Raw genomic sequence first — 21,418 nt, forward strand, 5'->3', positions numbered from 1 at the left:
GAGTGATGAGTGCTTTGGGAGTCCCAGGCACTTCCTCTTAAAGGGTCCACACACAGACTTACTTGGACTTAATCCTCTGAGCTCCAGGGCTGAGACACCAGCATAAAAGGAACCAGAACATATGGGGAAAAACTAAATTGTCTGGCATCAGCACAAGATTGGGGGTGGGGAGGGGGCAGCTTTCTGCTAGAGAGAAGTGCTGGCAGAGGCTATTGCTCCTTTGCTGAGCCTTTCCCCCACAGAGACAGGTGGGTGCCATATCTAAGTTTCCAACAACCTGGCTCACACTGCTTTCCCTAGGCCTTGGGATTCCCTGAGATCCTGCACCACCCAACTTGCAGGCCCATCCAAGCTGCTTCCAGTGGCTTTTCCATACAACTGGCCTCTTTTGCCTCATCCTTTGGACTTTCCTACAATCTCTCAAATAAGCAGCATCTGTGCTCTGTGTACCCGATACCTCTTATTAAGTGGCCCTGGGCCCAGCACTAGCATCAGCCAGCCTTGGTTCACAGCTTGGCCTCTTCTGGGCACCTCCCAGCCCAGCACAAGTAGAAGCCATCTATAGAACGTTCTGTAGCTTGTGTCAGGTGGCCCCAGGCAGGGCACTAGGTGGACATCTTCAGACTATGCCAGATTACAACCCTACCACCTCCACAAGTGACATACTCAAGGGACAAACTCAGTGAGCACCAAAGCCCCACTGAAACAAGTCCTGCTCAGCAGGGTCTACTGCACAGAAGCTCCACTGCTATAGTCACAGAGAATCCTTGCAGCTGATTGGCCTACGTGTCAATCCCTCCCAGTGATGCCAACAGCAATCAAGGCTCAACTACAACAGGACAGTGCACACAGCCCACGCAGCCCACACAGGGGGTGCACCTGGCATCATCAGCTTGGGTGACAGTGGAGGCTGCACCACTGGTCTCTACAGTATACCTGCTACACAAGGCCACTCTACCACATCTGGGACGTGTACCAGCTCTGCTTAATACACAGAAACAAACATAGGGAAGCAGCCAAAATGCAAAGACAAAGACAAGTCTCAAATGAAAGAACAGGAGAAATCTCCAGAAAAAGAACTAAATGAAATATAGGCAAACAAACTACCAGACACAGAGTTCAAAACAATGGTTGTAAGGATGCTCACAGAATTTAGTGAGAACTTTAATAACATGAAAAAGGACATAGAGACTATAAAACAGAACAAGTTGGAAACAGAAGATACACTAAGTGAAATGAAGAACAATTTATAGGGAATCAACAGTAGAGTAGATGACACCAAGAATTAAATCAGTGATTTGGAATATAAAGAAGTAAAAAACACCCAATTGGAACAGCAAAAAAAAAAAAAAAAAAATCCAAAAATATAAAGACAGTATAAGGAGCCTCTGGAACAATTTCAAGCAAACCAACATTTGCATCATGGGAGTTCCAGAAATAGAAGACGGAGAGCAAGAAATTGAAAACCTATTTGAAAAGATACAGATGGAAAACTTCCTAATGTCTTCACACAAAGGAAACATACAAATCCAGTAAGCACAGAGAGTCCCAAACAAGAGGAACCCAAAGAGGCCCACAACAAGATACATCATAATTAAAATTCAAACAGTTAAAGACAAAGAGAGAATCTTAAAAGCAACTAGAGAAAAGCAGTTAGTTACCTATAAGGAAGCTGTTATAAAACTCTCAGCTGCTTTCTTAACAGAAACACTTCAGGTCAGAAAAGAGTGGGAAGAAATATTCAATGTGATGAAAAGCAAGGACCTACAATGAAGATTACTCTACCCAACAAAGCTATTATTTAGAATCCAAGGAAGGATAAAGAGCTTCTCAGACAAGAAAAAGCTAAAGGAGTTCATCACCACCAAACCAGTATTACATGAAATGTTAAAGGGAGGGCAAGGAAAAGGAGAAGAGATCAGAAATATAAACAATGGCAGTAATTACATATCTATCAACAGCTAAACCTAAAAATCACAATAAACTATCAAGGAAAACAGAAACAGACTCATACATACAGAGAACATTTTGACAAACTCCAGATGACAGGGGAGTTGGAGGATGGGTGAAAAAGATGAAGGGATTAAGAAATACAAATTGGTAGTTACAGAATAGTCATGGGGATGGTAAAGTACAGCATAGGACACACAGTCAGTGATATTCTAATATATATGTGTAGTGTCAGATGGGTATGAGATTTATCAGGATGATCACTTAGTAAGTTATATGTCTAATCACTAGTATGTACATCTGAAATTAATATAATATTGTATGTCAACTGTAATTGAAAAGTAATAAATGAACTGAAAAGGAATCCTGGACTTGACAAGATTTTGTACAGCAAAGGAAACTATCAGTGAAATGAAACCCATAGAAACGGAGAGCATATTCACCCATATATCTGATAAGGGGCTAATGTCCAAAGTTTATAAAGGACTAATAAAACTCAACACTAAAAAAAAATCAAACAATCAAATTAAAAAATGAACAAAGGACCTGAAGAGACACTTCTCCAAGGAGGACACACAAAGGGCCAATAGACATATGAAAAGATGCTCAACCTGACTAATCATTACAGACAAATTAAAATCACAATGAGATACTACCTCACACCTCTCAGAATGGCTATCATCAATAAATTAACGAATAACAAGTATTGGCAAGGATATGGGGGAAAGGGAACCCTTGTGCACTGTTGGGAATGTAGATTAGTGCAGCCATCATGGAAAACAGCATGGAGTTACCTCACAAAATTAAAAATGGAACTGCCTATGACCCAGTGATTCCACATCTGGGAATTTATCCCAAAAAACCTAAAACACTACTTTGAAAGAATATGTGCACCCCTATGTTCATTGCAGTGTTATTTATAATAGCCAAAATTTGGAAGCAGCCCAAAAGTGTCCATCAGTAGATGAGGGGATAAAAAAAGGTATAGTACATTTCTACAATGGAATACTACTTGGCCATAAAAAAGAACATCTTACTATCTGTGACAGCATGGATAAATATGGACAGCATTATGCCAAGTGAAATAAGCCAATCAGATAAAGACAAGTATCATATGATTTCACACATATGTGGAATCGAATGAACAAACTGAACTAACCAGCAAAATAGTGACAGACTCATAGATGGAGAGCAGGCTGATAGTTGTCTGGGGGGGAGGGGTGGCTGGGAGTGTGGTGGAGAAATTGCGAAAAAAATAAAAGAGGAAGAGAAAAAACTCAGACACAGACGACAGTGTGGTTATTGTCCAGGGGACTAGGGGAGGAGGGCAGTAGAGTGGAATAAATGGTGACAAAAAGAGACTTGATTTGGGCTGGTGAACACACAATGTAGTGTAGAGATGTGTTGTGGAACTGTGCACCACAAATTTCTATAATTTTGTTAACCAGTATCACCCCAATAAATTCCAGAAAAAAGAACAAAGTTTGAATGTTTGAATCTTAAAAAAACAACAACAGCAAACAAGAATCTTGGATTTGGTCCTCTGAGAAAGACAGTACCACCAGAAAGTTTTAAGCAAGGAAAGGGTATGTGTTTTCAAAACACTATTCTGCTTGCAGAATGGATCATGGACTGGAGAAAGCAGAAAATGGGAGCGTCTCTATGTGTGCTTCCATTTCGTCTGCTAGCTTTTGAGGTCCTAAAGAGCAAAGATCATTTGTTTTGGTTCTATCTCTATGGACCAATAATGCTTACAATGGTGTTTAACACAGAGTAGTGACGCAAGAGGCCCTGCCATATCAACCAGGCTGGGCCTCAACTCACTGCCCCGCCCCCCCCATTTTAATTAAAACCACTCAAAAGTTTGCCCCGGCTGGTGTGGCTCAGTAGAATGAGAGCCAGCCTGCAAACTAAAGGTTCGCCAGTTTGATTCCCAGTCAGGGCGCATGCCTGGGTTGCGGGCCAGGTCTCCAGTAGGGGGTGTGAGAGGCAACCACGCATGGATGGTTCTCTCCCTTTCTCCTTCTCTTCCCCTCTAAATATAAATAAATGAAATCATTATGAAACACTCAGAAGTTTAAGGATCAGCTGTTGAACATTCCTGCTTTAACACTGGGACTCTATCTAGAAAATCCAGAAGAGTTAAGTTACAGATATAAAGGATATAAGTTATTACTAAAACATTAGTTTTTGAATATGTGTGAATTCAATAAAGTATAGAGAGCCAGATAAGGCTCAAGGCCCAGAAGCATGTGCACAGAGCACTGCATAAAAGTCAGAACTGAGTTCTGGATATTGGTACTGTATCTAATGAACTTTGGGAAAACATACCCCTAAGGTCTGGTTTCTTTTTCCATCATAAAGAAGAAATAAAACCTACTCTAATTTATTTAATGAGAATATGTGGTCAATGTGCTTTGAAAACAGTAGAAGGTAAAGTATTGTACTGCCACTTAAAATTTTAAGAGGGTAGAGTTCAAGGGTTCTTACCACACATACACACACAAAAATACGTAAGGGCAGGAAGAGACTTTAGAAGGTGATGGGTATGTACATTACCCTAACTGTGGTAATGATTTCAAGGATTCATACATATGTTCAAACCCATCAAACTGCATACATTAAACATGTGCAGTACTTTTTAAAAAAAATCCCACCTCAATAAAGCTGTTTAAAAAAACTAGTGATAGCTAATTGTGATTTGCAACAACATCAAGGGATGGTGTGATATCCAAAAATTCTCAAAATGCAATGAATTTCCCTTTAGTTTCATCTGTCAAACATCAAATTTGGCTGAGAGGGTACTGCTATGAAATCAAATAGTAATCAGAATCAATTCCTGGAAGGCTATGCATTGCTGGAGCTGGATCCAACAGCCCTCCTGATGTCCTGGGCATTGAGAGGTCATTTGATGATGGCCTGCTGTCCTTTCACTCAGCTTTCTCACTGCTACCCCCCAAACCCGACTGCTGAAACTCCTGGGACCTAGGACCTAGGTTAGACAGTCACAAGCAGAACAAGCACAATAGGCCAGGTACAGAAGGTCACCAGGGTGGAAAGCCCTGGGTACCTAGCAACAGGCAAAACTGGGAAAACAAGGACCTCACTCCCAGGGTAACCTTTCCTCCCCTAGCGTATCATAGGTCATGCAGTTTAGACCCGGACCTTTCATACCACTGGTCACGCAGTGATATGCATGACCAGTGGTATGACCTTTCCCTGGCATGTAGCTAGTCCTGCAGGTTTAGATCCTTTTGGAGTGGGAATCAAGAAGGAGGCCCGGAGAACAGCCCCTGAGCATTAAGCCCACAGAGTAATGAGGTTCTGACCCACATCAAATACATTTAGGCCTCAGTTGTGTTTCAGGTCCGAGCCTAGAAATCAGCAAAACCATGGCTGACATTAGGACCAGCTGCAATGACTAATGAACCTCTGCCCTGATTCTGACCAATCAGTGGAGACCATGACCATGAAAGGACACAACTGGAAAGCTGATGAATCCTCTCCTGAGGTCTCCACAAAAATATCCTCAAGATGGAGAACCCAGTGTGGCTCTCTATACATACAGCACTTCTGCGCCTTTCCCCACCCACTTCCCCCAGGCACACTTTCCTTGTTTCTCTCTCCAAACCTCCAAGAGCCCTTCATTTGCCTCCGTAACTTGTTTCCTGATCCCATTTCTTCTACCTCTGTGACTTTCTAAACACACTTTCTCTTATAGTTTGTGTCTTGACTCTGAATTCTTTCTCAGCCTGAACTCAAGTAACCGAGTTTGCTCAACTGAGGTCCAGTCTGACTCCATGGGTCTAACACCTGGTGTCAATGCTGCCAACAGGCCCTACCGTGATCACCAAAATAAACTTACTGGAAAAGGCAATCATTACCTGCAAACAGCCTGAAGTGGTTTGTCTTAGTTCGAGAATAAAGTCACGATGACTTAGAAAGGTAGCTATCAATGGCTGGTTGCCTGTGTAAAATGAAAATGGCATCTCCAGCTCTCTGTGCTAAGACAACCACTTCCAGACCCTCCCCGCCAAACACATACACTTCTGAAACCCAAAGCATTTGACAGTACTTTTTAAATCTTGCAAATTTGCAAAGTGATTTAGTAACTCGCTGGATTCTTTTTGACTTAGGAAGGAGATGGGTAAAAAGTCGAGGAAACGAAGTCCATTTTTACAAAAAGGAACTTACTCCCAGCTATTCTGGCAAAAGAACTAGCCAAATTGTAGACATCATTCTAAGTCACATTTTCCAAACCCAAATTATTTATTTCCAGTTATAAAGCACATTGAGTAGTAGGAAATCAATAATGATGAGAGTAATGGACAACACTATATTGAGCACCTTCTATGTACAAGGCATTTTACGTATATTATCTATATTCATAATAACCCATGTTAATATCCTACATTTCAAAATAAAATGAGTCTCAGTGAGACCAATGTGCCACAAATCAAGTAAATGGCAGGGGTGAGATCCAAACCAAGATATCTGAAACCCCAGATTTTTAGATGGCAAGCAAAGTTGATGGAACATCTCTCCCTTTCCTAATCCAATCCATCTCTTTCCTACCCTCCTTGTCCCTGTCCCTTCATGCCCCCTCCCTCCTACACATATGCATGCACTCATTTACACAGAAAGGCAATACAGTGTATGTAGCAGGCTGATAATGGGGTTTAATAAACAAGCCCACACTGAAGTTCTGACCCTTTCATTTACTAGATGCAAAATTTGGTAAAAATTACTTATGGACCTCGATTTCTCATTATAGTTAATTAATTTAAATACATGTACACTGTCTAGTACACAGACACTTGCTATATTTGTTGCCTTGTCCCTTGCTCTCTTGATAGCCTGAAGACCAAATGATGATGAAGTAAAAATACCTGTATAAGCAAGGCCAGCAAGTGGTTCTAGTGACTTATAAAACACATATGGTTAAGGAACTGTTAACAACTTTGTGGCATCTAACCACAATTTTTAGCCATAAAATAAAGGAGAATAATATATAATGGTCACATGGGATTTAGCCTATGAATGTAGGGTTGGTTCAGCACTCATAACTCAAACAATGCCATTCACAGTATCACCAACCTAAAGGAAGAACTTCCGTATGATTATTTACTTAGATGCAGAAAAAGTATGACATTCCTTCAACAGCTATTTACACTTTTTTAAAATACTCATTTAACTGAAAATAGAAGCAAACATCCTCAGCTTAATAAATAGCATCTATGGAAAACATACAGCTAACTCATACTTAATGGTGAAAGACTGAATTATTTTACCCTACTGTAAGGAACAAGGCAAGGAATTCACTCTTACCAGTTCTACACATCTAACCACATGGAAGACCTAGTTAACGCAGTAAGGCATGGAAAACAAATACAGATAAAATTGGACAGGAGAAATAACTTTTTTTTCATAGAAAACATAATTATCTAAGGATAAAGTCCAAAAAGTATCCACAAAAAAACTACTAGATGTAATAAGCAACTTCAGCAAGATTGGAAAATAGAATATCACTATACAAAAATCAACTATAGTTTTATATATAGCAGTGAAAAACTGGGGACTGAATTTTTATAAGCACCAATAAATATTCAAGACACCTGGATCAATCTAACAAAGTACTGTAAGATTTATACATTGAAAATTATTTTTAAAATTGATGAGAGAAATCAAAAAATACATAATTGAAGAGATAAACTGTGTTTAATGGATCAAAGGACTCAACATCAATACTGTGAATTCTCTCCAAAATTAATCTGTAGATTCAATTCAACCCCAAATAAAATCCAAGCAAGTTTTTTTTTAGAAATTTGCAAGATGATTCTAAAAGCTATAAAGAAACACAAATAATCTAGGATAACTAAAAACAATTTAGAAGATGTTAGAGAACTCAAACCAACTGATTTCAAGATTTACTATAAAGCTAAATTATCCCAGGCGGTATGATATTGGCAAAAGGACTAACACATAGGTATTCAATGGAACAGAACATAACAGAAATTGATACACACACACATACACACACACACACACACACACACACACGGTCAGCTAATTTTTGTAAAAGATGTCGAGTTAACTCAATAAAAAAGATAATCTTTTAGTGTTTCAACAAATGGTGTTGGGACAATAGAACATACCCTATATTTAAAAAATAAACCTTACCCTGGCTGATGTGGCTCACTGGCTTGAGTGCCAGCCTGTGAACCAAAAGGTAGTAAGTTTGATTCCCAGTCAGGGCACATGCCTGGGTTACGGCCCAAGTTCCCCAGTTGGGAGCATGGGAGAGGCAACCACACATATAAGTCTCTCTCCCTCTCTTTCTCCCTCTAGTCCCCTCTCTTTTTAAGTAAATAAAGTCTTTAAAAAAATAAACCTCCACCCAAAGCTCTCTATATACAGGGTCCGGCACAAATAATGGCCCCTTTTTATTACATAAAAACATTTTATTACAAAATCATAGCATGTAATTCTGTAACATAACAATATCACACTCGAGCACACCATATGACATTTCAGGTGAAATGTTCAAATTGCTGTCCAACTTGTGGCAAAACATTCACATACCCTATCAATCACACTCAATGATGTAACTTCTGCCAGACCCTGTATATACCACTTGGAATGGACCACAGACTGAAATGTAAGCCAAACCAAAAGCTATAAAACTTCTAGGGAAAAAACCAGAATTAAACCTTCATGATTTTAGGTCTGGTAGTTAATTCTTTTTTTTAAATTTTTTATTGTTGTTCAATTACAATTGCCCCCACTCCCCCCCACCCATACTCCCCCCTGCCCTGCCCACCCACCATCTCCCATATTCAATCCTCCCTGCCGTTGTCCTTGTCCATGGGTCCCCTACACATGTTCCTTGACTTGACCCTTCCCTGGTAATTGTTTCTTATGCAGGGCAGAAAAAGCATGAACCACAAAAGAAAAATGTGATAAACAGAATTTTACCAAAATTTAAAACTTTTGCTCTTTGAAAGACAGTAATTAAGACACAGACTGAGAAAAATATTTATAAAGCACGTGTAACAAAGGGCTGGTAACCAAAATATACAGAACCCTCCAAATCGTGTGTGTGTGCACATATATACACATACAGACACCTAACTCAAAATCATTAGTCATTAGGAAAAATGCAGAATAAAATTACAATGAGGTTATCACTAAACCACCTACTAGAATGGCTAAAATTTTAAAAAGACAGAGAAAAACAATGTTGGCAAGAATACTGTAGCAACTGGAGCCTTACTATTGCCAACAGGAATCAAAAACAGTACAGTCACTTTGGAAAACAGTTTTACGATTTCTTATAAAGTTAAACACACTTATAAAACCAAGCCACCCCAGTCCTTGGTATTTACCTAACAGAAATAAATACATATGTCCACACAGACACCTGAACTCAAATGTTTACAGCAACTTTATTCAAAATCACTGAAAACTTGAAATTATCCAAATGTTCATCAACTTCTGAATGGATAAGCAACGACAGCAAACTCTGAATAAATGCAATGCTGTGCATGACTCTCAAAAGCATTATGCTAAGTGAAGTAAGCCAGACTCAAAAGGTTATATATTCTAACTCTATTTATATGATGTTCTGGAAATGATAAAACTATAGAGTCAGAAATCAGACCAGTGGTTGCCAGAGGCTGGCAGTACCGGGAGGGGATTGACTACAAAGGTGCATGAGAGAACATTTTGCATGGCAAAAAAATTCTATTCTCTTGATTTCAGTGGTAGCTACAAACTATATCATTTGCTCAAAACTCATAGACTTGTACACACCTTAAAAAAGTGATTTTTACTGTATGTAAATTATATCTCAATAAACCTGAAATACAAAAACAAAAATACATACCACTTCAGAAATGGCCAACAATTTTAGGCAGAGATCTACAACTTATTAGAACTAAACATACAAAATTTTGAGTTTTTGGTTTTTAAAAAGATTTTATTTATTTATTTTTAGACAGAGGGGAAGGGAAGGAGAAAGAGAAACGTCAATATGTGGTTGTCTCTCACATGCCACCTACTGGGGACCTGGCCCGCAACCCAGGCATGTGCCCTGATTGGGAATCGAACCGGCAACTGTTTGGTTTGCAGGCTGGCACTCAATCCACTGAGCCACACTAGCCAGGGTATGGTTCAAGGTGTGTCAATACAGAATTTTGGCTGTAAGTTTATGAACCATGATTAAAGGACAGAAGACAGGGAGGACAAGCTCATGACAGTTTTCTGTCTTTCCCTGCTCATTGATAAAATTGTGTAAAAGAGGCCTCTAGTAAGAAGATGATAAATATGTAATTTATGATCAAAAGTCCCCATCTGCTATTTGAAACATATTAACCTAAAATGATAAATGGCCAGTAACTGCCTTCACCAATTGCTAGAGTTTGTAGATTACTCATTCAAAGGACTGCCTAATGGGACAGAAACTTGTTCAAGCACTAATTCTTAATTTACAAGTGTTCTGATTTATAAGAGCAAGGAAGAAGCATTTTCATTGCATGCAGTTTCCTTCTCTTAGTGTTGAAGAGACATAGGAAAAGCTTATCTTGGCAGCAGAGGCTGCAGGACAGGAGAAGGTAAAAACTTGTCCAACCGCCTCCACCCCTGCAGCAAAGGGCCTTTCTCCTTGTTTGGCAAGCTATTCAGTCACAGTTGCAGGCAGGTGTCTAGTAGTAGATAAGCCAATGTGAATGGTCCTGGGTTTGCAAGGAGCTATGATCAAAAACAATGGTAGAAGGCATTTAGGTAGCAGCCTCAGAGCTCCAAAGGAGACCTAAACTGGAAAATAGACTACAGAAAACTTGTCTTCATTTATTCATCCACTCATCCAACAAAATTTATTGACTGCCCATTCTAGGCCAGGCTCTGGGTCAAGGCTGAAGACATAGAGGTAACTTCCTGGTCTAGAGTATCTTACAATCTTCTGGTGGACAGGCGTGGGGTGTATGTATAAGGTCCAATAACAGACAACAGGATGAAGTTCACCTTAATGGAAGAGGAAAGCTATAGTTGTGATTTATTCTTCCTTGCACACCATTTTCTATTAGGCTCTCGGCAACCCAGAGTTCACTCACAACACAAGACAGGTGGTCATTTCAAGCAGCAAGAACAGCATATGCAGTAGAAGCATAAACTTGACATAGACAGGAGACTACACAAACTTCTGCAGCACTGACAACCTGATGGAAAATGGCATGTAATGAGACTGGGGAAGTAGGCATGAACCAGAAAGGTTGAGGGCTCTGTAAGTTGTGCCAAAAAATTCGATATAAGTTTGTGGGGGAGACCATGGAAAGCCTATTAATAAGAGTAGCAAACCAAGATTTGCATTTAGAAAGATGATTCCAAGGGCAAGTCAAGGATGAACAGGGGCAGAAAGGAGATGGAGGCCCTGGTCAGGTAGCTCAGTTGGTTGTGGGTTCAATCTCCAGTCAGGGTACATACGAGAAGCAACCAATGAATGCAGAGATAAGTGGAACCAATTAATCATCTTTCTCTCTCTCTCTCTCTCTCTCTCATCAGTCAATTTTTTTAAAAAGGGGTTTTAAAAGAAAAGCCAAAGGAGTACTGGAAAGTTGGTGTCCATTATAGAGCCCCTCCATAAGCCAACCTTGAGTCATGTAAAAGAAATGACCCATTCTTTTGCCTATTGCAGGCCTCTAGCTAGCAACTGTGATGATTTCTCTCTCCACCTAGCCCAGCCCCTGCCAGAGTAGCAGCTGCCTAAGGACAAGAGTGGTGTCTGTCTCTCTCTCTCTCTCTCTCACACACACACACACGAATTTATATCTAGTGCCTTGCTAAGAGTAGTAACTATGTTGACTGAATGACTGACTGAATTGATAGTCTGGGCCCCAAAACACAATTGAGAACTGTTGCAAAATGTGATTCATGGATTATTTAGGGAGTTGGTAAGCTACCCATCACATGGAAAGTTGAAATGGATCCCTCTGAAAGTCTCTTCAACTATGAAGATTGTATGAGTCTAGGCAACTCCCGAGAAAGTAACAAGTGGCTGAATATGAGATATGTGAGATATGTTCTAAAGAAAGACAAAAATATCAGAAAAATGAACTAAGTCAGCTGAAAGTTAACAGTACATTTTTATAAAGGCCCCCGAGAAAGGAAACCACTGATTATGATAATTAAGCTTCTGAAGGCAGTCAGTGTCGTAGATCAGGCCCTGTAATCTACGCAGACCCCTCTACACAGGAGGGAGGGAATGTCAAGTGCTTGGAGGTGGGCCCAGAAATAAGGTCTAGGAGGAATTCCAAGTAGGCAAGAGTGCATAACTGGAAAAGGAGAGTGGGCAGCAATAGGCAGAGGTGTAGGCAGGTGAGCAATGAGCATCAGGATACTCAGCATGGAGAAAGTAGACAGAACACAATTATTAGGGAAACCTGATAAAAAGCAATTAGTCAGTGAACATCAATATCTACAAAGGGCAGCAAAGACCCAACCACAGTCATGTGTCTAGGCAGATCTCAAGTTCCTGAGAAGCCTGGCTACGAAAGCATCTCTGCTCTTAGGGGAACTAGGGTACCGACCACTGTATGCAGACAAGCACTTCACAGGGGAAAAACAGAATAGGGCCCCATTTCTGGCATGATTTCCATGCCTTGTATTTCACAAGGCCATTCTTAATCACAACTAAGCAAAAGCAGCCTTACAAAAAGCTAAAAGCACACAAAGTCAGAGTGAGACTAGCTGACATGCTGATCAGCTGAGCTAGTTGTTTCCTAAAGTCTCTCTAACTCAAGACAGATTAAAGCCCAAAGCCTCGTTCACGGCTTGACCTACCCCAACTCTGTCCACCGAATTGCTGTGAAGACATGAAAGGCAGCAGGACCTCACAGCCCTCCGAACATCAGATAACATGACACGCGCCATGCGCAGAAAAGAGCTGCTTAAAGAATATCAAGGAAAGAGAAAGAAAGAGCCATGTGGAAGAACCAGGAAAAAGGAATATGGAATTCAGTGTATAAACAATCCCTTCTCTGTTCTCTTTCTCCATCCACCACCATTTCCTTAATCCAGAAGATAAATCTTAAAAAGCTCTATAGAGGATACAGAGACACATGAAAAGATGCTCGATATCGCCAGCTATCAGAGAGATGCAAATTAAAACCACAATGAGATACCACTTTACACCAGTCAGAATGGCTATCATAAACAAAGAAACAAACAACAATTGCTGGAGAGGTTGTGGGGAAACGGGGACCCTAGTTCACTGTTGGTGGGATTGCAGACTGGTACAACCACTATGGAAAACAGTATGGAATTTTCTAAGAAAACTAAAAATGAATGTGCCTTTTGACCCAGCAATTCCACTCTTAGGAGTATATCCTAAGAATCCTGAAACACCAATCCAAAAGAACCTATGCACCCCAATGTTCATAGCAGCACAATTCACAATAGCCAAGAGTTGGAAGCAACCTAGATGCCCATTGGTAAATGACTGGATCACAAAACTATGGTACATTTACACAATGGAATTCTATGCTGCAGAAAGGAAGAAGGAACTACTACCCTTTGCAACAGCATGGATGGAACTGGAAAGCATTATGCTGAGCGAAATAAGCCAGGCGGTGAAAGACAAACATCATATGATCTCACCGTTAACAGGATTCTAAACAAACCAAACAAGCAAGCAAAATACGACCAATGACACTCAAATATGGAACAGGCTGTCAGGGCCCAGAGGGGAGAGGGGAGAGAATCATAGGGGAAAAGGGAATGGACTCACATGAACAAGTATAAAGGACACATGGACAATAACTAAGGGTGGGGGGGTGGAAAGGGGAGGGAGGCGGGGAGCATGGGGTGGGGGGCGGGCAGGGTTGGGAATATAAGACAGAAACCTGTACGTGAACAAGAATTAAATAAAAATTATATTAAAAAAAAAGCTCTATGGCCTGTAGGTATTACCCAAAAAACTATTCATTTTTATATTTGTGGCTATATCTAGAAGAAAATAATAATTTGGCATCGGTTCCTTGGCCCATGCCCACAACTATATGTAAAACGTGTTGTGGGAAGATCGGATTCCCATTACATGTTTTTCCAATGTAACACACACCACGGTCATAATGTGTAACTGGGAGGGCAGCCCATGTTGCTACTCTCCTTTCCCATTCTGAACCACAGACTTGGAAGGTCTTGAAGGGTTTAAGCAATGCTCTGGCCTATCCGCTCTCACTGTACAGATGAAAATCTGAGGACCACTGAGGAAAGTTGCATTAAAAAAATTACGTAACACTCATGGCAAAGCCAGGAATGAAACCCGGCCATCTCTGCTCCTTCCATGATTGCACCGTCACCAAATCTGGTAGATATGCCTGTCACTAGGAAGCAAAATTCAGTGAAATGCATTCACTCCTAATGTTTAACCCTTCCCACCTGAGCTCACACACAGCCCAACGTAAAATCTCTTTCCACGTGCAGAGACGTTCCTTGATTCATGGCAGAATGGAAATCCCCCCATTAGAAGTTACACAGTTTAAATTATCCAACTTCAAAGCCAGAGAAAGCCTCGAGCAACACCATCTGATTATGGTATCTTGCTGCTGCGCAAAATGAATCAAATTCATCCTGGAGGCTCATCTGTTGCATGACACACTCATGTCTTGATATTGAAACTCTCTAACAAATTTCAGCACAAGATGTGCCGATGAATTCTTTGCTAGTACTTTCTGCTCTTCATCTGTTACTGTGACTAGCACTTGAAGAAATGTCAATGAGGAAGTTGCTTGACCCATAACATATATATATATAATCCTTTGTACTGACATGAAAGATGGGAGGGTAGAAAGGGTCTCATTTAGGGAAATACTTTTCACTGTTACTTCCAAATATAAATAAGTGAAAAGAGAAGGCAAGAAAGTCTAACTGGTAAATCATGAATAACTAAGTTGCGATAACATTTGAAAAATGCGAATTAAATGATCTAACAATAGTCATCTGTAATGAAATAGTTAATTCTTTAAATTCTGTGGGACTTTCCCCGTGGAAAACCTTTTCTGAGAAGTGCTTTAAGTTTCGTTAGGCACCAAGGACATGAATTAAGGACGGAGTCAATAGTGAGTGGGGCCACTGGTGACAGGTCCCCATGGCACCGACCCTGGTCATTCAGCACCATCACGGCTTTCATTCTTACACCCTCATCCTCTGCTACATTTGAATCTGGTGATTTCTAGGAATGAACCTTTTTGGGGACACATGCTGTATATTATTTGATTTGAACAAGCCTTGAGTTTATGTGAAGTAAAGCAATGTTCTTTTTTCAAAGCTCTCAGTTCTTAAAATATCAGAACCTGCAAAAAGCACATGCAGAGTCGTTGTTATCCCTTCAGATCAATAGCTCAGTCACTGCTATGAGATATCAAGAAAAGAGGTGGGAAAATAAAGCAAATCTTTAAGGCTGCATCTATTCTGGCAAATGAAGCAAAGCAGAGAGGTACAAACATATTAAAAACCATTTTAGGAAGTGAGATCCTGCCAAGCAAAAAAATCCTGGGCCACTCCATCTACCCAAATGTTTTCACAGAGAGTTTAGCTAACAGGCGATTAAATTCTAGGAGCAAATACAGGCAAACAGAGACTTGGCGGTTGAAATATAAGAGTAGATGTGAGCAACAGCTGGAGACGAGGAGTATTTGCAAAAATATATCGGGCTCCTAACTGCTCCGGAACAAATACTCACAAAAATACTCACTTTAATTTTAAATCCCTTCAGCTGAATAAACTTCACAATTTAAATAAACATTGGAAACATGTCAACTGCATATACCTATCTCCTAATTAAAATAAAACTTAAAAGGAGATACTAAAAATTAACAGAGAAGTCCCCATTCAGCAAGAAAGATACGATATGGCCCTGGCCAGCTGGCTCAGTTAGTTGGAGCATTGTCCTATACAACAAAAGGTTGCGGGTTCAATTCCTGGTCAGGACACATACCTAGGTTGCAGGTTTGATCCCTGGTTGGGGCGTTTATGAGAGGCAACATATCAAGGTTTCTCCCTCATCTTTCTCCCTCCCCTTCCTTTCCACCATCCCTACCTCGGTCTTTCAAATCAATAAACACATTCTCAAATGGGGATTGAGAAAAAAAGATGTTATATCGAATTTCATGTTTAAAAAATAATCTCTTGGGCTACACTTAGTGACTTGTTTCCAAAGAGTACAGTCTGGAAAGGAGGGAAAGAGTAATTACATCATGGAGGAATCTGGAAAACACTACTATAAACAGGCGACTAAATTCATCATCAACAGTTATAAGTCATATTGATAATATGTACTTGATATGGTGTGAGAAAAGTGGCACTTCACCTCTCCCCGTCTGGTCTTCCTCCCCAAACTCAATAGCCTCAGTCTAATTAGTCATGAGAAAAGCAGACAAAACCTAGTTAAGGGATATGCTACAAAATTCCTGACCAATACTTCTCAAAGCTGTCAACATCATCTAAACCAAGGAAAGTCTGAGAAACTGTCACAGCCAAGCGGAGTCTAAGGAGATATAACTAAATATGATGTAGTATCTTAAATAGGATCCTGAAACAGGAAGATTACATTAATGGAAAACTAAATAAAATATGGCCTTTGGTTCTATTATATCAATATCGGTTCATTATTCTGACAAATGTACATTAAGTGCAAGATGTTAATAATATGGGAAACCGCGTGTGGGGTATATGAAAACCCTCTGTGTTAACATCACAACTTTCTTATAAAACACTCTAAAATAAAAAGGCTTTTTAACACATTTAAAATTTGTTTCTTGGATATATCTCTCTTGTCCACTCAAATCCTGTGCTTCTAACCAAGTATCAGAAAGGGAATCAATGAGGCTTCGCCACCTGTTCTATGAGAAAGAAAGCTGCATTTAACTTCCAATGGATCAACTAATTGTCACCAGGAAGGAATGATTTTGTCAAAATACTGTCCTTGAGTCAAACATGGAGCAAACTTAAAATCAATGGCAACGTTGGGGATGAGTGACCTTTAGCAATGCAGTCAATCCGTCAGCAAAAACAGATGGATGGTGGAGCACAGCCCTGGAATCTAAACAGGGAAGAAACGTGTGCAATTAAACCTTGGTAATGAATGCTTCGAAATACTTTAGCCAGAAATCTAGAAACAACAACAACCTAAGCTTTAGCAAAAAATAGTTTGACCTTGTCTGAAAAACATTTAAAAAATTTAACAACAAAATGCTCCAGTGCTGGAATCATAGGCATTATCAGTTTTACAATCACCCCTGGATTTGGATGGCAGTAAATAAAAGCTAGGTTTACAGGAGTAAAGGTTAAAAAGTACTATGCAATTTTTAAAGTCCAGGTTTGGGTTGACTAATCAAGTAGATGCTGTTTACATTTCAGTTGACATCTGAAGACATGAACTGATACAAGGGAAGTGGGGGTGGGAGACTGAAAAGTAGTTTACTACCAACTGTTAATGTAGCTAATTTTGAAAGGTTTAAATTGAATCAACCCTCAGTCACAATTTTTTTTATAGAACACTGGTTCTCAAACATTACCATGCATCAGCATCACCTAGAGGGCTTGTTACAAAACAGACTGCTAGGCGCCACTCCCAGAGTTGCCGACGCAGTAGGTCTGATTCAGTGGTCTGAAGAGTGCATTTCTAACAGCTCCCAGGTGTTGAGGATACTTGTCTTCGATACTGTCTTTTGTAAGCATTCGAACATTAGAAAACCTAACACACTCAAATTTACATGATTTGGGACTTTTCTGCCCTTTTTCTTTAGCAACAAATATTTTTCGAGCACTTATTCCAGTGGCCAGCACCATATCAGACGCTGGCTCGAGTACAGAGAGCAGCGAATAGGTAAAAGCACACGGCCTTTAGATCTTGTTCCAGGAGAGGTAGCTAATAATTAGTTCCAAAACTCATTACTTATAATTTCAGAAAGACCTAAGTAAGAGAAGTACAAGGTGCTATAAGACCCTGTGAGATAGGGTGTTCTGACCTCAGCAGTAGTCAAGGGAAGTCCTCCTTAAGCAAGTGATGCTTGAGCTTAGTTATGAAGGAAGAAGAAAAATGGGTTCTTGGAGAGAAGATTCCACACAGTAGGAGCAGAGTGTGCGGTGGCATAATGGTGCCTTTCCACTATCTAAATATTTTCAGATACGGTCTAAGATTCAAGCATGTTAAAAACCAACTCGGGGCTACGGCAGACCTCATAACAACTCAGGACATTTCTTGCTCACGGACTTCTTTCAGAGCTTTATTTCGTTCACATGGCACCTTTCTGGGCAGCCCTTCGTCACCCTATGAAAGACTGGCAACCTCCCCCACCTGATACTTCCTATCCTTCCCTGCTTTATTTTCCCCTTGTCACTCATCACTACAAGACACTATAATTATATTTTTATTTATTGCCTGTTGCCCTGTCCACTGGTTGTCCACCCAGACCTGTTCTTCCTTTCTTCCTGAGCACTCAGCTTTTCGACCAGTAACTACATTTCCCTGTTTTCCTTGTGGCTAGAGAGGGCCATGTGACCACAATTCCTCCAAAGGTACATGTGTAACACGGATGTGTGAAACTTTCTGGTCATTTTCCTAAAGAAGCTTGCCCTGAACCCCTCTCTCCTACCTGCTGGAACCTGAAAATCCTGTGCTTTTCCCCTGCAGAGGAAAGCAGAAGTGCCCCACTAGCCTGGCATGGAATGACCTCATGGAATAGAGGCTGACTGATGACTCCTCGCCCTGGGCTAGTACGTGCCGCATCACAGACATCTACCTTTTGCTGGCCACTGCATTCTGGAGCTCTCTCTGTTACATCGGTTTACCCTTTTCCCTAACGACATCCTCCCATATTAAAACGTAAGGTCCATGGGGACAGAGATTTTTCTGTTTTACTCACAAGCGTACCCCTAACAAACAGAATGGTTTCTGACACATGGTAGAATACGCAATAAACACATGTGAACTGATTAAATGGACTTCATTATCACCACCATTCTGCATCTACAAATCACCTTGGTGGCTTCAAGAAGTTCAGATTAAGAGAACCAAATCGTTCCCCAGACAATGCCCCAAAATCCTGTACCTCTTTCACTGTCATCTTCCTTGCCCTTCCTCCACTGAATGTGCCCTTCAGCCACATTGCCCTCCTTCCAGTTTCCCAATGTGCCTGGCTCTTGCCCAACTCAAGGCCTTTCAAAAAGTTGGTTCCGATAGCTACTCCCAACCTGCTTTGCAGGAGTCCCTCATTCCTTCAGTTATCTGCTGAAATGCCATTTCTTCAAATGGAACTTCTCGGCCACCCTATCAAAATACACACCCTATTTCTGATATGTGTTTCTATTTATTTTATTTATAACTTATGGAAATGAGTCATTATAATGTTTTTGCTTCTTTTTCATTGTAAATTCAATTGCAATTCTATAGTACATGAATCACCTTTGTTTTTGTTTACCACTCGGTTCCCATTGCTCAGCATAGTGCTTGGCCTGTCATATGAAGTCAATAAAGTGGGGAATAAATAAACTGCACCAAAGATGGTGTTTTTAAAATATCTGAGGTAGACATGAGTGAAAGCACATGAAGCTTTCCATAAATGCAATCTTAAAATGTCTCTGACTACCAACCCGAGGATAACTTAAGTTTCTATTTATGGAACTATAAACCAATGCACATTTAGTCCTGCTTTTGTTTTCTGAGATCATCATTCCTCCTTCCCATTACTAGGTTTTAGTTGCTAATGACCAGGTGGAATTCAAATGATTCCTACTGGTGTAATGGGCCAAGAGCAGATTTTACCACGATGTCTTAAAAGCAGGTTCATACGGGCATATACAATTCCAAATAAATGGTTATATTTTGTGGGCCTGCCAACTGGCCTCCCAGGACCTCAGACCCAAGAACCAAAGTTCCTCTTATCTTGCAGGTCAACATTTCAGCTCATCAATTTGCTTCTGGATTATGTAATCTGACGTGGCCTACTGGAACTGTGTGGGCAAGAGCCAAACTGGGCACTCTGGAACACTGAAGGCACTCAAGGACACGGGCTTTTAAAAACACCATTTTTAAAAACTGTTTCCTCCTGTATCTTGTGAAGATACAAAGTGACACATGGGATAAAACTGCACAGAGCTAAACACATACACAGAGACACAAATGAGTACAAGTATAACAGGAGAAATACAAGTAAGATCAGTGGGTATTATATCCATATCAGTATATAGATCACTATCAAGATCCTGATTGTGACATTATACTAGTTTTGCAAGACCTTACCATTGGGAGAAACTAGGTAAAGGGTACATGGGATCTCGTATTATTTCTTACAACTGCACACATATATACAATTATCTCAATCCAAATTTCAATTTAAAAATTCTGCTTCAACATATAAAAACTCTATGTTGCAGAATTCAACTGGTTAAATTTTCTTAAAACAAAAAAAAACAGGAAGGAAGAGCTGGGGAAATGAGAGAAAGAGAAGTAGGAGTGAATTGAGATAAAAATGAAGTAGGAGTATGAAACTTCATAGTTGGGGATATTACTAAAAATATACTGTAATATCTGAAAATATACACACATACCTTCAGTGTACTTTCATAAGAACATTAACAAAATAAATAGAATAAAATACATGAAATGAGAAATAAAATACACATATGTGTATCTTCAGTGTACCTTCAGTTCACAATGTCAAGGAGTAAAGGATTGTTAGAGAACACCTAGCTCAATCGCTGCATTTCACAGTTCTGGCAAGGCTCAAAAAAAATTTACAAAACTTTAAAACTTTCAGAAAATGAAACAACTTTGGCATAGGGAAGGACTGCTTAAACAAAACACATAGAAGCACTAACCATAAAGAAAAAGACCAAGAAAATTAACTATGTTAAAATTAAGAACCTGTTTATCAAAAGACATCAAACAGCAAAAGTACAAACCACAAACTGAGAAGGTATCTGCAACAAATATAAGCAACAAAGGATTAATATCCTGAATATGAAAAGGACTCATAATTATAAACAAGTATAAGAAAGATAACCCAACAGAAAATAGTTAAAAGACATGGATAAGTATTTCAGAGCGGAAACATAAGTGGCCCCAAAACACGCAAAGATGCTTAACTTCATTAGTAATCACAGAATGGGAAAAAAAGAAGTCAGACAATACCAAGTTTTGAAAACATATGAAACAATGTGAACTCATACATTGTTAGTGTACGTGTATATCAGTAAAACCACTCTGGAGAACAATTTCACCTCTTCTCGTGAAGTTGTACATTTCAAGATTGAACACTACATGTGTGTCTTTCTGAGTGTATATGCCCAAGTGTGAATATGAATGTTTTTATATGTCTATGTGTACATACACACACACAGGGGAAAAGCCCTTTTATAAATACACACCAAAAGACATATTTTCTGATCATAACAGAAAAAACTGTAAAAA

The 21,418-nt window shown here is 39.9% G+C and overlaps 1 protein-coding gene and 1 pseudogene across 7 annotated transcripts in view; one reads left to right on the plus strand and one right to left on the minus strand.

Annotated features, from left to right (window-relative positions):
* ATP11C (ATPase phospholipid transporting 11C (ATP11C blood group)) overlaps positions 1–21,418 on the minus strand; it is a 192,585-nt gene that overhangs the window by 153,554 nt on the left and 17,613 nt on the right. The gene's annotated exons all lie outside the window — the stretch shown is intronic.
* LOC118991418 (uncharacterized) lies at positions 6,859–6,936 on the plus strand (annotated as a pseudogene).

The sequence above is a fragment of the Sturnira hondurensis genome, unplaced genomic scaffold (assembly GCF_014824575.4).
Source record: "Sturnira hondurensis isolate 20B ecotype Veracruz unplaced genomic scaffold, ASM1482457v3 Scaffold0007487, whole genome shotgun sequence".
Taxonomy (NCBI): Eukaryota; Metazoa; Chordata; class Mammalia; order Chiroptera; family Phyllostomidae; genus Sturnira; species Sturnira hondurensis.